This window comes from Cupressus sempervirens, chromosome 5 (genome assembly GCF_028749045.1).
Source record: "Cupressus sempervirens isolate cs-2001-9-10 chromosome 5, ASM2874904v1, whole genome shotgun sequence".
In the NCBI taxonomy this organism is placed as follows: Eukaryota; Viridiplantae; Streptophyta; class Pinopsida; order Cupressales; family Cupressaceae; genus Cupressus; species Cupressus sempervirens.
In genome coordinates, this window is record NC_143122.1 from 401,938,327 (window position 1) to 401,949,450 (window position 11,124).

Here is an 11,124-nt window from a genome sequence, read left to right on the forward strand (position 1 = left end):
TTAATTTGGATAGTTTTCTTTTGATTTTTCATAAATTATCAAATATTATTTATTTTTTTATTTTTTTAAATTTGTTTTGTTAGTTATTTTTATATATTAAACATTTATTATCAAAAAATTTGTACCAGTGCACAATTTGAGAAGAAAAGAATATATAATGAAATAGTTATCTTAATTTTATTACATTTAATATATTTTAATATTAAAAATTAGATTACCATTAGTGCATATTTCTTCAAAACCTAGATAAAAAGAAAATAGACTGATCTAACTATTACATAAATTTTTGTTTCTAAGATAATAAAATATTGAAAATAGGGAATTGTAAAGGTAATAAATTTATGTGGAAAATTTCGAGTTAAAATGTCTTAATGTAATTTTGTAGTCTGTAAATTTATTTTGTAGTCTAAATTTATCTTAATAAGATTATTTGTAATTTTTTATGATGTCAAAAAATCATTTTTAAAAATTCAAGTTTTCTTGCACTATCAATGTTGAGGAAAGTTTCTAATTTTTTAAGTTTTTAGTCTAAATTGCTCTTTTTTCTTAAAAAGATTATTTAGGATTTTCTTATGATAAAAAAATTATTTTTAAAAAATTAAGTTTCCTATTACATTATCAATCTTATTCTAAATTTCCGTTCTTCTTTGTAGGTTTCTAATTTTCCCTCTATTTCTACAAAATGTAAAATGTTTAAGATAGTTTATGTTTAAAGAATAAGCAAACAAATGAAAAGATGACAAATTTTAAATAATTATTATATTTTTATTTCCATTTTTTCAATCTGTTAGGTAACATTTTCATTATAAATTTTTTTAATTTTTTTTAAAAAAATTCCTATCAGCTCCTGTTGCATGCACAAAAACATGCAAGTGCTAATATAGTTCCTTTATATCCATATTCAGACTTGATCATTCATTAATTATGTCATCCACATAATGATTCAAGCGTTTCATTATTAACTTACTCCATATATTTTCTTCCATATAGAGTAGTTATGTGGAGTTGACTATGGAAATTGCCCATGATGCAAAAATGAAAGAGCACAAGAGAGAAGAACACAAGATGACACCCACCCCCCACCGAAAAACAAAACTTTCTCCAGAAACAAATCCGGTCACTGAAAAAAATACTCCCCCCTCCACCGAAACAAATTTGGTCGTCATACAAAAGATTCTCCCCAGAAAATATAGTCTGGCAACCAGGAGAACAAACCGGCCATCGAAAAATAGTCCGGTCACCAGTGACTAGAAAACTGCCAGTGGTGGCAGGGCACGAGCAGAGGGCCGCCGGGAGGTCACCGCTGGCCAGAGAGGAGAGAGGTTACAGGCAGAGGAAGGGAGAGTCGCGACTGAGACATAGCACTGGAGGTGTCGAAAGCACAGGTGGTGCTGTTTGCACGAGTAGCACGGGGAAGTTGCAGAGGTCGTGAACTCACAGCGTCGAGGCAGAGTTGGCACGGGATGTGGTCGCAATAAAGGTCGAGCACGAACAGGCGGCAAGTGTTTTCGCCGCGGAGATTGCAGACACAGAAGAGGGTCGTACGGGCCGCGAAGTGACCATGTCAAGGTAGAGCTGGCACGGGATGCGGTCACAACAGAGGTTGAGCACGAACAGGCGGCAAGTCTTTTGACTGGGGAGATTGCCGACGCAAAAGAGGTCCGCACAAGCGACGAAGAAGTGGCCGCGGTGGCTTTAAGGCCGTGGGTGGGCCATTTTGGCAACACCCTTGAAAAATCTGAAAAAAATTTGGGGTCACATAATTTTTACAATTTCTCAAATTTTTTTTTTTTTTAATAACATATATATATATATTTGAAACAATTACACAAAAAAAAGTGTAACCAATTTTCTTTTTAAGTTTATCTAAAATATATAGATATATATTTTTAAATAAATATATAAAACTTGCACATGCATATGGTGCAATAAAAAAATGGAAAAAAAATAATGGTGAAATACAATTTTTTTTCAAAAAAAATCTTCATCTTGATTTGCATGCCAAGGTTTTCACAAGTCAGGAATCCAATTTTGAAGTCTATTTGGGCCTAAGGTGCTTCGAACAAAAGCTCCTTTGCATATCCAACTAGAAAACCTCTAAATCCTTCAAATCTGTCAAACACTACAAATTTCTTCAAATATGAGCAAATAGCTTTTAGATAAGAGGGCTTTGATACCATGTTGGAATTTGTATAACAATTCTAAAGGAGTCGGGATTATAATCTGGCAACAATACCTACTACATGGAAGAATTGAAGCAATGACACAAATATACTCTCAAACATGCAATTTGTCTTAATGAGAACAGAATTACAATATGTGTTGTAAGTGATTTTTACATGTGAGATAGCCTGTTTATATAAGCAAGAGTCAAAGTTAAGCACTTACCAAAGTTAGGCACTTACCAAAGTTAGGCACCTACCAAAGTTACGCACCTACCAAAGGTAGGTGTCATGTGAGAAATGAAAACATCTATTCAATTCCTATGAGGAATTAAATATATGTCTCATAATATCTCTCAATATTGCCTAAATAAATAAACAAAACTCACTTAAGTAAACTTAATTAAAGAGTGAAATTGGGAAAATACAAATTTACTCTAACAAAGATCATGCAACATCTAACGATTCATATTGGGTTAAGGACCTTCCACCTAGTCAACCCTTACAATTGGAATGAATCATAGATTCAAAAGTTCTAAAAAGACTAGCAAGGCATTATACAAAGAGTATTTAGTAAAATAGACCACTCTTTTTGAATCAAAAGCTACTCAAATGACAAAAGAAAATAATTAAAATATGGCACCAATGTTGAAGCTCTGTCAACTAAAGGGACTTGAGTTTTTCCTGACCTAGGAGTATGGTGTAGGAGCACACATAATTTCACTTTAATTTTGTGTGTTTGTCATGTCTTATAGTAAGGTCTAAAGGTTAGGACCTTGCAAGGTTAAGCTTTAATAAAGACCCATTTTGGTTGTAAGGACCCCTAATGGTAGCAATCGTCATTTTTGGGCTCAAAGTTACTAAGGGTACCAAATGTGTATATAGTAGTTGGAAGTGGTTGATTAGGGGTGATTTAGGAGTAATTAGTGCTTATGGAGTGGAATGAGTCACTTTGAAAGAGCCCTGCAAAAAATGATGCTCAATTGCAAAGTTGGAACTTTGCAATTTGTGCAACTTTTTTAAAGAACTATCATTTCAAACCCAAATTTAAATGAGATTGAGTATAACTGACCCAAGAGCCAGCTAGTAGGCATTCAAAATGATTTGTGAAGTTGATTGATTGATAGTGGCAATAACAAAACGTTTTTGTGAAAACTCCATAACTATTTTGCCATGCTTTTTATTGTTTTCTCATACAACCTTATTGTGTACAGTCTTGTACAAATTGGCACAACCCTAAAATCAATCACGTCTTTTGGCCAAGTGAATTAAATATCCAAAAACCTTAGTTTGAGGTCTTGAAATTGTATATGTAAGGAGAGTCGTGGTTTTGAAGCTAGTTCGATCTTAAACCCTCAAGAACATAAAGGTCCTATGGAGTTTTTGGCCTTAAATTTTTTAATTAATAAGGTCTATTAGACCAGTTATGTGTTAAATACAATCAAGTCATGTTGCAAGGCTAATAAGCCAATTTTACATTGTAAAGGCAATTAGGGTCCTATTGCTCAACCATAACTAAAGTAGGCTAATTGACGTAAAAGGATTAATTTAATCATATTTGATATGGATTAGGGTAATTTTTCATGGTTAAGGGCATGCTATCAAGATAGATGAAAAAATTTCAATATGTGATAAAATGTTGTCATAAAATGTAGACAATATGAAAAGTTGATGTAAAAGGGAAGGTGAATCGCCATGGGGAGTTGCTAGTAGGTTAGAGAACTTGGAAAGGCTTAAAATATCATGTATTGTTTGTGATTTACAAAAATGAAAAGTTGGAGAAGTTTGGAGAAGAATTGAAATAAAAGGAAACATGTTTTTTCTAAGTTTTATCCTAATTTTCCAAGATATTTTTCCAGAAATTTGTTTTTTGTTTGTATTGGTACAAACAAATGTGAAAATATAGAAACCTACAACTTATATTTTTAGAAATTACTTTGATTTTGATTTCATTTTTTTATTTGATCTAATTTCATCCTAATTTGAAGAATTTTTTACCAGTTTAGTGTAGGCGGCTCTCAATCTATTTTTGGAGTAGCAATTTTGGCAAAAGTGTAGTAACTTTAATCTCACTAATTAGATTTGGCTATAACTTGGGAAAAATGTCTTTAACTCATTCCTCTTCAGTCTTATAAAAGGAATTTTTTATATCTAGTGACTAATCACTTAAGGAAGGTACCATACGTGAGTCTCTGCATCAATTCCATAGTTGGAAAATCAAAACATTTCTTGAAATGATAGGATATAATGTATATTAAAGGTTCCACATAGTTTTGGAGTGGCCAACAACAATTTTCTATTTTTCAAGTCATTCCCTAGGCTGATTACAGTGAAGTGGTGAGCCAAGAAGACTAGAAATAAGTCAATTGTCATGGCAAGGAGGATGGATACATGGAATCTAATCTCATATTGGAGTTCTCTGTGAAGATGTAGACCCTAATTGAATTCTCAAAACAAGAGGTGATTTGACTAGTGAAGGGTTTTGGTTCAATTTGGTCATTAGGTCCTTATTTTCTCATTAGGCCTAATTTTGCCCGATTTGGGTCGAGTTGGTTAGGAGTAAACCCAAGTCCAATTTTGTGAAACTATTTGGTAGCCTCAAAAGGGTATCCAAAACTTAGTTTTTATTTGGGGGTTATTCAAGAGTAAAAGGGAAGGGCTCAACACAAAATTGCAACTATTGTTTCTAGAATTTGAATTTTGACACAGATCCACCTAGAAGTGATTTCTTTATTTTTTTACTTTTTTCTATTGTACTCATTGCACAAGGGTTTGGGATTTTTTTGGGTAAAATATTTTCCTCATGCAATATCTTTAAACACACGAAACTAGAATTTAGTCATTCTTAAAACCTCAAAACAAAACAAATAAAACAGGGAAAGCTCTTCAAGGAATGCATAACTATTATACCTAATAATTTCAAGTGAACAAATTGATTATAAGGGTTTGTAGTATCTTTTGGATGAAGTCTGACAAGAAATGACTTGACCTTTTTAGAGACGTTAGTATAAAAACAAGATGGATGACGCAATGGGATTAACATCACAAGATGTTTCGAATACTCTCATGTTTCATATTTAATCTTGCATCACTCCTAGAGACATGTTGGAAAATTTTGGAGAGCTTATTGGTACTACTAATGAGTTCACAATTATTCAAATTGAGGCAAATTTTACTTCACTTGTGCTTGATTTACTCCTCACTTGAGTACTAATTTTTAAGTCTAGCTTATCACTCTTGCAAGGTTGTAGAATAAATAAATCAACAAAAAATGCATTGTCCAAATACTATATAAGCTTTGAGTACCATTTCAAGTCTTCTCTTCACTTTTTGCTCTATAATTAATGCATTTGGAGATGTGTTTACCATGCCTACCTTTCACTTTTTCTGCGAGTGTCTGACATGAGAGCATACCGAGTTGGTTTCATTGGGTGCTCTTTCCAATTTCAAAAACCATATATTATGAGTCCAATCATCTAAAGGAAAACAAAAAGAAAAAATAAAAGCCTAAAATATCCATCAAGTAAAGAGAATTACTTGTAGCAACATTATGAGTCAAAAATAAAACACAACCCTCTCTTAAGCATGACACATCTTCTGAGTCTAGTGAATCTTTCCCCAAAACTAAGAAATAAAGAAAGCCTTGAAGAATTTGTGAATAAGAGAGACATCTAGTTACCAAGTGTTGGGCACAAGTGGAGGATTTAAGAAAAAGCCATGCAACAACACAATATATATCCTCCTTTGAGTCTTCTTCCTCAAACACAAGAAAAGGCCATGCTCTTTCTCCATTGGCCTTATCTACGTGGCTTATGGAAAAAGTATAACTGATGTAGTTTCTTGGATATTTGATTACAACACTTAACACAACATGATGCATCATGCACACCCAAGATTTTGTAACCTCTTTCAAATTGTGGCACTTCATAGATTGCATTAGTAGATTCTACTTCAATTTTAATTTTAGGTTCAGCATTTATTTAGTTTGAGGGTTCGTATCTTCAAGAATATCTTTTTTGTTCTTGATATCACAACCACCTTCATTTAGTGTATCAGATTTATAATTGACACAAGAAAGATTGCATCACCAAATCGGTTGTTATTATGAACCTCCATTATTCTCATATTGTTATGGTCGAGTTGATTTTGCATTTCCAATATACAATTTTGATGACTTTGAGAGTTCAATAACTTTGGGTTCATCTCTCATATGTAGATTATGCAATATTTGGCATGAACATTCTAATCATGTCAATTACAATTGCCTAGAAAAAATGAGCACTCAAGTATTAATGATAGGATTCTATAAGACTTCTTGCACATGGTGTTTTTCAAGGTTGTGTCCTTAGTAAGCACAACTAGGATTATTTTCCTTCAGGTACATCCACATCTGCTAAGGCACCTTTATAGATGGTTCATATTAACCTTGTGTTTCATTTCCACCTATTTCCTTCTCAAGGGCTAAATATGTGTTCACATTCATTAAGAACTTCTTTAAACCTAAATGGGTGCACTTTCTTAAGTGTGACTATAATTCTTTGATTATTTCAAGATATATAAAGAATTTGTGAAGAAGCAATTTAGTCATTCAAATGGATACACATGTATAATGGGGCAAAGTATATTAATCAAGCTTTCAAGATCTTTTGTATTTAGCATGACATTTAACATCAACATACAACTCCATAGACCCCTCAAAAAATTGTGTTGTTAAGTAAACATCTTTACAAGAAATGTTTAATTGAATATTTTCACCTCCATATATTGATTCTTTATTTTGGGTTGAGATAGTTAATTGTACCAATATCATTCAAAAGAAAATGCCACATAAGGCATTACAACATTTGAATCCTAAAGAAGCTCAGTTCCACATAAAGCCCAATGTATCTTCATTTAGAGTTCTTGGTAGTGAGGCTTAGTCATGTATTCAAAATGGTCAACAAAGCAATGTAGAGAAAAAGCCAACCACTCCCATTTGTTAGTCATCGTGAGGATGTTTATGGCATACATGTTTTTTTATCATGCTCCTAGAGAGTTTTTGTTTGGACAAGATCTCTAGTTTGATGAGTGTTATCCTCTAATGAAATCTTCATCACAAACTTATGTGTTACTTCCCACACTTCTACCATCATCTCTTAAGGATTCCTTCCCTCTTGAGGATGAGGATAATGTTCCAGTTCCACCATCACCTCCAAATATTCTTATTCCCAAGTGGGTATCTTGTACTACTGATACAACTAAAGGTTTGGTAGGTGGTCCCTTAGATTCCCATGATACTCATTCACAAACATTTAAGGTTGGTCATATGATTCATGCTCATTCAAATCATCCATAAAAGTTTTCAAATGTAGTAGATATTCTTGAGTAGGATAGCTCTGTGGCAAAGGAGTATTCTTCACTGAGGTAGAATCATTCTTGTGGTCTTGTTCCTCTTCTCGAGGGAAGAAAGTTAATTCAATAAAGTGGTTGTATTGTGCAAAACATGTTGCAGATGGTTCATTGACAAGTACAAGGCCCACCTTGCAAAGGGGTTTTTACAGGATAAGGGGATTAGACATTTTCTCTTATTGTGAAGATGAATTATATTTGTCTTTTGTTGAAGCTTCCATTGACAAGTACAAGGCCCATCTTGCAAAGGGATTTTCCATGGTTTAAAGCATTGAAGATTGTACTCTAAGATATTCTTTCATATTTTCAAGATGGGTTCTATCTGTCTTGTATTTCACTAGTTGCTTCATTAGGATGGTCAGTCCTATCAAATGAATGTGTTTGCCTCCATAGTGACCTTCATGAATATCTTTTTATGGAGCAGCTACAAGATTTTATGCAAGGCATTCCATTGGTTTGCAAGCCTTTTCATTTTTTAAATGATCTCAAATCCCATAGGTCTTACTATCACAAGATGGACGTCATTTTTCTTTCATTTGGTTTCACATGTCATTCTAATACCATAGTGTATACTCAAATACAAAATGGCAATATCTTAATACTTGTGTTTTATGTCAATAGTTTGATTCTTACAAGGAGTTATTCCATGAACTAGACTATTTAGAGATCATTGATGGAGCATTTTGCCATGACAAATCGTGTCCTTCTATATTACTCTCTTAGTTTACAAGTTTTTAGTCTTTAGATGGGATTTCCATTTTCAACATAAGTGTGATCTTGACATGTTTTAGAGATTCGACATGCTTCATTACAAGTCCACCCCCACACCATAACAATCAAGTGTTCTATTGTCTTCCAATTGTATTTTTCCTTTAGTTGATCTAGCATTAGATAGCCCATTGGTTGGCAATATATTGTACTAACACATTATCATCCTAAATTCCTAATCTTTCATTTGTGTTTAGTTTGTCTCTTATTTCTCTCATGAACCAAATAAGAATCATTGGAAGATTGTCCAACATATTTTGCATATATTTAAGACACATATCATTATCCATCAAGAAATTTTCAAAGTATTAGCTTCCTTATAGTCTCACTATTCTTTGGTGTAACAAAGTGCCAATCAGATTTCTTACAACCCATAGGAGCATCAAAAGACAAAGCATGTCAAGATCCACATGCACTTTATTCAATAGTTAATTCAAGATGGTTTTCTCACCTGGAGTACATGCCTACAAAATATTTCATTGCAAACCTCTTCATAAAACCTTTGGCATCATCTTGTTTCCTTCAGTTGAATGGGGTGAAATAACTCTATTGGCATTTGGCATTAACAAGAGATGATCAAATGGTTTCATCAGACAAGACACATAGTGACAAGTTGTTAATAGTTTCTCATTGATGCCAACTCAATGCTAAGAAGATGAGTGTTAGAGGCAAGACAGCGATGGAAACAACTTGCATGATCGGTGACACTTACTCACAACCACTAATGTAAGGGAAAGTGACAGGTAACATATAAATGTGATAGGAAGCATGATCAAATGATTGGTAGTATCGATATGGCCAAAGAAAAAGAAGTAATGATGTATTTTCATAATAGTTGGAAGGTGAAAGAAAGGTAAAGAGGATTTAAGAAGGAATACCAATAGGTCGAACATGTTTTGACTAATTTTGGGAATTACACAAGATCCAATAATGCTCAAAGGAAAAGATTGAACATGTGCCAAGGACATATAGAAATGTGAACAGGACAAGGCATAAGTGTGATAAACATGTAATTTGAATGAAGGGATGAGATTAAGTGGCAAAAAGAAGTTAAGTGACAAAAGGAATGAGTAGGGCGAAAGGAAGGACCAGCAATGAAAGTAACAAAGAAAGTGTGAGAGAAAGCAAGTGGGGCACATAAAGCAAAAGGTGAATGCATTTGCAACAATGGGGATTGAGAAGAGAAGGTGTAGTGAGAGAAGAATAGAAAGGATTTATTAGGCAAGAAGTGCCAAAGATAGGTCAATCAACTTATTATTACCGAACAGTTTAAATTAGGGAAATCTCTTAACTAGGTGGATCTTAACCAATCTTTTTTTTGTAAATCCTTTACCAAGGTGGCCTCTCGGAAGGAATTCTAAATACTCTAACCAAGGTAGATCTTAACATATCTTCTTGTACTCCTAACAGTGTACAAACCACTCTTAATAGGGCATACCCATAGAAAAGGTATTTATAAGCGTATAACAGGGAAACCTTTTAACAATTGCAGTGAAAGGCATGTGGGCACTATCCCCACTATAGTTTTTACCACCTAAAAGGGATTTTCTTCATAACCCAAATACTATTGTTATGTATTATGTGTTGTGAATGAGTGGTGAACTAAGTTTATTTCATTGCATCAGTTATTCGGTTGAATAGTTTAACAGTTGGTTTGAATTAGTAGATTATATATTGTATTGATCTTCTCCCCTCCTCAATACCATTCCATACAAGCAATTGGTATCAGAGCCTAGTTCCACAAGAAGAATAGCCTAATAGCTAGAGGAAAGGTTTCTTGAAGATAGAAAAGTATAGGTTTGAGAGCTTGAGGAGAAAGCTATTGTTAATTGTGAACTAAGAGAAAAGCTAAGGAGATCCTTGACAATAAGAAACTATCTAACAAAAAGGTTCAGTGAAAGTCAAGACTTTATTAAACAAATGGAGCAACTACCTGATGGTGTTATTTTTGAAGAATCTAAGAAAGTCATAGAAGAATTGGTGGAGAAAATTGGAAAACGTCAGGAGAAAGTAAACAATCTAAAAATGGAACTTGAAGGACAAGCTATTAGTACATGTGTAAACCCTAAAGTAAAGAGAGTTGTAGAAGATGTAAGAAAACATGTTGAAAATGCAAAGAAGATAGCAGAAGAGCATTGAAGGAAAAAGAAGCAAAATTCAACTAGCTCAAGTAAGAATTATCTCGGGTGCAAAGACAAGAGGACACTATTGGTGAGAATCAACAAGTTGTGAGTGAAAATGAAAAACTGAGGAATGAAGTTGAAAACTTGAAGAATGAATTGAAAATTGAGAAGCATAAAAACAAAAGAGTAAAGAGGTACAATGAAAGTTCAAGGAAGCTTGATTAACAATTGAATAGTCAAATGAAACACAAGGACACAATTAGTTTGGGCTATGCAGCTCAAGAAACATTTGAAGTACGAGAATCGTCAAAGCCAAAGGAGACTCCACAGGATGTAAAGGTAAGAACTAGTATAACTGATAAGAAACTTGTTAAACCTACTTGTTTCAATTGTGGAAAAGTTGGTTGTACTGCTAATGTCAATACAAACAGACTAGTGATTACTAAACCTTAAATTTATTGGTCATTGCTACAATTTTGGAAAGTATGATCATAGGGCTTATGAATGTAGATCTAAAATAAGTAGCAAGTTAAGTAAAAGTAGAATTGATGGCTATTGTTAAACTTAAAACAAAAATGGTTATAAAGATGAAGATTGCAGGACAAAAACAAAAGTTCCCCAGTCATCATTCAAACTAGTCATTACAATGGCTAAGGAAAGACAATTTGATGTCTTATGTATAG